The sequence below is a fragment of the Eriocheir sinensis genome, chromosome 25 (genome assembly GCF_024679095.1).
Source record: "Eriocheir sinensis breed Jianghai 21 chromosome 25, ASM2467909v1, whole genome shotgun sequence".
NCBI lineage: Eukaryota > Metazoa > Arthropoda > Malacostraca > Decapoda > Varunidae > Eriocheir > Eriocheir sinensis.
Genome location: NC_066533.1, coordinates 4824642 through 4831392, shown reverse-complemented (window position 1 = coordinate 4831392; position 6751 = coordinate 4824642). Strand labels below are relative to the sequence as shown.

Below are 6751 nucleotides of genomic sequence, written 5' to 3'. Positions count from 1 at the left end.
GCCTGTCCCTCGATCGCCCACCTACACCTGGCAAACTAATGAGGTAATTATCTGCACCTAATTATTTCGGCGACATTAATTAATTTGGGGATTCTACGCGGGAAAAAAAAAGTTCGAGAGGGGGAAAGAAAACGAAAAGAACGGGAGGAAAACGTAAGTGTAAAGAGGGGGAACATTAACTAAAATAGGCCATAAATTTCCTCCGCCTCCCTCTCCTTCCCCTCCCTCCATCCTTACCGTCTCCCCTCACTCCCTCTCCCTTCCTCTTCCTCTCTCTCTCACACACTCTCTTCTAGGCCATTTTTCTTGGATGACACATTCTCTCTCTCTCTCTCTCTCTCTCTCTCTCTCTCTCTCTCTCTCTCTCCTAGCTCAATCCCTCTTCTATCCTTGTTTTTTCTCCCTCCATCTTTCCTTCTCCCCCTTCCCACTCATGCATTTCTTCCTGTTTCCCCCCCCCCCCTCTCTCTCTCTCTCTCTCTCTCTCTCTCTCTCTCTCTCTCTCTCTCTCTCTGTCAGCGAGGTGATGCACGACCTCGAAACAGTCAAGAACTTCTGCAGTAACTCTTATATTAGTGATTCCGGCCTGCTCGTAACTCTGGCTAGTTAAGAGAGAGAGAGAGAGAGAGAGAGAGAGAGAGAGAGAGAGAGAGAGAGAGAGAGAGAGAGAGAGAGAGAGAGAGAGAGAGAGAGAGAGAAAAGAAAAAAAAATAAAAATAAAAGAAAAAGAAAGAAAGAGAGAGAGAGAGAGAGAGAGAGAGAGAGAGAGAGAGAGAGAGAGAGAGAGAGAGAGAGAGAGAGAGAGAGAGAGAGAGAGAGAGAGAGAGAGAGAGAGAGAGAGAGAATAGCATTAGTGAAAGAACGGAAGGAGAGTATAGAAGAAAGGAGAGAGAGAGCAAAGAATGACGATAAAAGAAAGGAAACTTAGAAAAGAGAGAGAGAGAGAGAGAGAGAGAGAGAGAGAGAGAGAGAGAGAGAGAGAGAGAGAGAGAGAGAGAGAGAGAGAGAGAGAGAGAGAGAGAGATAACTAGCTTTTGGAGATTCTTTAGATATATTGCCTACCTCCTTCCTCCCTCTCTTTTCTCTCCTCTCCTCCCTCTCCTATCCCCCCCCTTCCCTTCATCCAGACATGAGCCACAAGGAAGAAACATATTTTTGCTAAATGTCTCATGAGGAAGAGGAAGTAGAGGAAGAGAAGGAGGAGATAAAGGTGGAGGAGGAACATTAGGTAGAAAAGAGTAAATAGAAGGAGTAGGAGGAGGAAGAGATGGAGGAGGAGGAGGAGGAGGAGGAAGAGAAGGCGGTAAGGGGGGGGGAGGAGGAAAAGGAGGTGGAATTGAGGAGGAAGAAAAGGTATTAGAAGTGGAGAAGAACTCAAATAAAAAAGAACATGAGGAGAAGAGGAGGTGGAGGAAGTAGAACAAGAATAAGAACAAGAAAAACGAGAACGAGTAGATGACCAAGAAGAAAAAGAAGATGAAGAAGAAGAAGAAGAAGAAGAAGAAGAAGAAGAAGAAGAAGAAGAAGGAAAAGAAGAAGAAGAAGAAGGAAAAGAAGAAGAAGAAGAAGAAGAAGAAGAAGAAGAAGAAGAAAGATACAAAAGACAAAGTGAAAGATCAAAATAGAGAAGAACAAGGACGAGGACGACAAGAACGAGGAGAAGAAGGAGGAAAAGGAAGAAGATCGAAATGAAGAAAAGAACGAAAAAGAAGGAAGAAATAGGAAAATGGTGAGGAAGAGGACAAGGCCGAAGGAAAAGGAAGAGAAAGAGGAAGAGGAAAAGGAAGAGGAAGAGGTGGGAATAATGTAGCAGGCGTTGTTATAGTAGTAAATAAGAGCACGTGTTTTCGCATACATTTTCTTTCTTCCATAGTAATAGTTGTTTAAATCAATCACGGGGAAAAGAACTGCGAGATGTAGATAACACACACACACACACACACACACACACACACACACACACACACACACACACACCTTGATCGATTAAACTCATCCATCTGTGCTTGTGTTCCCTTCCCTTCCTCTAATACGCTTCCCCCAGCCCTAATACTCTTTAAAATATGCATATGGAATCAAACTCCACTTCCCTATACGTTACATGCTCCACTTCACCTCCAGGCTCGCAGGACGGACAAAACAAGCCAATTAACTCACTTCAAAAAGATTCATATTTACGTCTTTTTTTCATGTGTTCTGAGAGGAGCCGTGGAAGCTGACACAACTCATTAAGGTCTGAATAAACATATATGTAATCTAGCACCCGGCAAGGCATTCGGAATTACAGTGTTATTAGGAGGGAGTTCAGTATTTAACATATCGTGCTTTAGAGTGGAGGGAATGCTGCGCCGCTATATTGAACCTGCGTTTGTTATTGCTTTATTCACAATTATATTCCGGGTCCGAGACAGAGTTATGAAAGGGTGTCCCGCCGTGTGTGCCACTAGAGTGACTAGACTATCGCTGCAGCCACTACCACCACTATTACTACTACTACTACTACTACTACTACTACTACTACTACTATATGATGATTATGACGATTATGGTGCTGATAACAGTAATAAGAATAAGATTAAGAATGAGAAGTAAAAGAAACAGAAGGAAAAAGAAGAGAAAGAAGAAGAAAAAGAAGAAGAAGAAGAAGAAGAAGAAGAAGAAGAAGAAGAAGAAGAAGGAGAAAATGAGGAAGATGATGATGATGATGAAAAAGTGTTTAGATATGCATAGTTCTATATATAAAACCTAACTCATCCTACCTTAGCGATTTTATTTTCATATTACTTACAGACAAGAGAGAGAGAGAGAGAGAGAGAGAGAGAGAGAGAGAGAGAGAGAGAGAGAGAGAGAGAGAGAGAGAGAGAGAGAGAGAGAGAGAGAGAGAGAGAGAGAGAGAGAGAGAGAGAGAGAGAGATATTCATCAGAAAAAAAAAGTTATGATCTCCCTCTCCTCGTCCATCTTCCCTGCATCCACCACCACCACCACCACCCTAAGTCTCCCTCTGAAGACGCTCAATTAACATACAAATGAAAGACGTGATCAGGTACGTGAGAATAGCTACAAGTGCGGATGGAGATGGCTTAGGAGGAGGAGGAAGGGGAGAGGGAGGAGGAGGAGCAGGAGGAGGTGGGATATGTAAGCAGGACAAGTGAATAGGACTTAATATGAGGATTGAGGACCAAGATCGCGCTGAGCAAAGGATGATTATGCTGCTGTAGTGCGGGAGAGAGAAGGAAGGAAAGGATAGGAAGTAAAGGAATGGAAACAAGATCCGACAACCAGAGACGAAAGCAAAAAATAAGTATCAAGAAATAAAGGTAAGTGGGAAAAGCAAGGAGGAAGGAATGAAGGAGAGATGTAAGGAAGTAATGAAGGACAGGAAAGGAAAGGAAAGGAAGTAAAGGAATGGAAACAAGATCCGATAACCAGAGACTAAAGCAAAAATATAAATACCAAGAAATAAAGGTAAGTGGGCAAAGAAGGAGGAAGGAATGAAGGAGAGATGGAAGGAAATAATGAAGGACAGCGAAGGAAAGGAAAGGAAGTAAAGGAATGGAAAATAAATCGGAGAACCAGTGACTAAAGCAAAAAATAAAGACCAAGAAATAAAGGTAAGTGGGCAAAGCAAGGAGGAATGAATGAGAGAGATGGAAGGAAATAATGAAGGACAGGGAAGGAAAGGAAAGGAAGTAAAGGAATGGAAACAAAAATCGGAGAACCAGTGACTAAAGCAAAAAATAAAGACCAAGAAATAAAGATGAGAAAATCAGGGAGGAAGGAATGAAGTATAGATTGAAGGATATAATGAAGGACAGGGAAGGAAAGGAAATTAAAGAAGTAAAGGAATGGTAACAAAACCGAACAACCAGAAAGTAAATTAGAAAGCAAAATATGAAGCCCAAAAGATATATATAAGTGGGTAGAGCAGGGAAGAAGGAATGAAGGAGAGATGGCAGGAAATAATGAAGGACAGCGAAGGAAAGTAAAGGATGTAAAGGAATGGCAGCAAAACCGAGCAATCAGAAAGTAAATTAGAAAGCAAAATATAAAGCCCAAGAAATAGATATAAGTGGGCAGTGCAGGGAGGAACGGATGAAATGTGGAAGGAAATAATGAAAGGTAAGGGAAAGGGTTGAACTAAAAAGAAAGAAAATAAAGCAAGAAATAAAGGAATGGAACTGAAATCGGAGAACCAGCGAGAAAGTAAAGCATTAATTAACCAAGAATTAATATATAACAGGGCAGAGCAAGGGGGAATGAATGGATGAGAGGTAGAAGGAAATAATGAAAGAAAATAAAAGAGGAGAACCAGACTAAAGCAAAAACTGAAGAAGAAAAAAATATAATTGGACAGTGCAAGGCGGACTGAATGAAGGAGAGATGGAAGGAATAATGAAAGGCAAAGGAAATGGTTGCACTAGAAAGGAAGAAAATAAATAAAGAAATAAGGACATAAACACTAAGAGAGAGAGAGAGAGAGAGAGAGAGAGAGAGAGAGAGAGAGAGAGAGAGAGAGAGAGAGATTTCGTTCGCCGATAAAGTCGGTCTGTCGGCCTTTGGCACAGGCCCGTGCTTCCTCGTGCAGGGAGGGAACAATCTTTTCCCTTGTCTTCGGACAAGGGCCCGTTTCCCCTAGTGATACTAGAGGATAAATATTAAAAAAAAACCAGTCGAGCAAAAAAAGGGACCACGAAATTAAGAGAAGCAACAATAATAAAGAAAACCTTTCTTTCACACACACACACACACACACACACACACACGGCAATGGCAAAAAAATAATTAAAAGGTAAACTCTTGCTTATGTCTCGTGGCAAGCCCCGCCCACCTCTCAAGACGACATAAACATGGGCACCAAACACGCGTCGTCTGCCTACACATTATTGAACAGCCGGATTTCAGATACAAATTTGGGGTCTTGGTTCTGTTCGTGTGTCATTTTGCAGCAAACAGCCTACCCTTATCTGAGGCATGCTATATTTTGGTTATCAAATGCACTGAAAGGCTTTAACAGTTTTGTTGGTAAGAGGTTGCTGGAAATAGCCTACCTTTTTAAATTAGACTACACCACTAGAATAAATAGTTACTACAGTCAATAAAAAAAATAATTAAATTCTTCAAGCCAGAGTTTGTTTTGATCAGTATAACAGGTAATATATGGTTAAACTAGCCTGCAACAGCAAATTTTAGTTCATTCCTCAGTATAGCCTACGGCACCTACCTCTGCTTGTATGTCTTCATGGGAAGGTTTATGTCCGGAATCACATCAGCCCTCGGTAGTCAGACTGCAGTAGGTGGTTCTTAGGGCAACAGTTAATGTTTCAAGGCGTACTGTACGTGATGGGCTGAACTAATAGGAGCAGACCCAAGACGGTTAAGATTGGTTTTTTTAACGCGCTGATATCTCGTCTCCTGCTTGATAAACTGCTCCTATGTTGTTATTTAATTATGTATTCTAGGTTTAAAGGTTAGCAAAATACATGCATGACAACAGAAGAGCAACAAGTTAAGTAGAACGCGAGATATAGGTGCAATAAAAAAAACCAATCATACCGAGCAGACTCACGTAGGGGGGACAATGGTCTGCTCTCATACACAAACTTATCCATTGTTCCTCCCTTCTCCTTTGTTGTTTGCTTGCAACAATAAACTATCAATCAATCAATCCATTGTTTTCTTAATTCACTGTGTTCAGGAATGTGTGATGTTAATGAACGGTTCACTCACTGCCCCTGAAACATCCAAATACACTACAGCAGTAGGGATGCGCAAGTACCGTTAATTTGAGTACCGGTAGTACTGGTACCGAAAACTCAAGTACCGTTAGTACCGGTACCGGTACCGGTACCCGAATGAGTTTTTTTTTTTCTTAATGACTTCTGATGAAATTCCAAAATAAATTTCCTGTAAAGAAAACTCTCCTTCAACTTAATATCAACTAGAGTAGAAATGCAATGTTTAGGAGCCTTCTGATTAATGTAAAATCACTTAGGTTTAAGGACAGACCACCTAGTCTGGACCATGGGGTCTGTGTGGTCTGAGTTTCTATGTAAATCTATGTAAATCTCTCTCTCTCTCTCTCTCTCTCTCTCTCTCTCTCTGAATGAAGTGAATATTTATTTTTTCGATAAAAAAATAGCATGTATAGTTATTATGGATGTACTCGATCATAGTCTAATAACAATAACAATATTTACTAGCAACCTAAAAAAGAAAAAGAATCGGACATGAAGAATTATCCAATAACTCCAATAAATAAATAAAATAATAAAATAATGGAAACGGGAGCTGTGATGGAAACGGAAAGCAGGACAAAATGGTGGGAACTTGGGGAGACGGTCAGCGGGGCAGTGACTCAGCGTCTACACACAGGGCCCATACCACATGGAGGCGGGCGAGCGCCGAGCGTCACTAAGATCCAAACGGTACCGGTACTAGCGGCAATGCGCAGTGCCGAGTGATCGTTAAGCTTCCCGGAACCCAAGTGATCATGAGGCTTCGCGGTACCAGGTACCGGTACTGGGTACCGCGAGGAATCGATAATTCGCGGTACCAGGTACCGGTCCCTGGTACCGGTACCTGGTATCGGTAATTTGTACATCGAAGCCTCGCTGACCGTCTCCCCAAGTTCCCACCATTTTGTCCTGCTTTCCGTTTCCATCACAGCTCCCGTTTCCATTATTTTATTATTTGATTTATTTATTGGAGTTACTGTCCGATTCTTTTTCTTTTTTAGGTTGCTAATAAATA

The 6751-nt window shown here is 41.5% G+C and overlaps 1 protein-coding gene across 2 annotated transcripts in view; it reads left to right on the top strand.

The window, feature by feature from the left end:
* Positions 1 to 446, top strand: part of LOC127003221 (cell adhesion molecule 1-like) — a 24675-nt gene extending 24229 nt beyond the window's left edge. For both annotated transcript variants that reach the window (XM_050869601.1, XM_050869600.1), the window contains exon 7: positions 1 to 446. This exon is cut by the window's left edge and continues 3581 nt beyond it. The gene's annotated coding sequence lies outside the window, so the exon portion shown is untranslated.
* Positions 447 to 6751: the final 6305 nt, after the last annotated feature.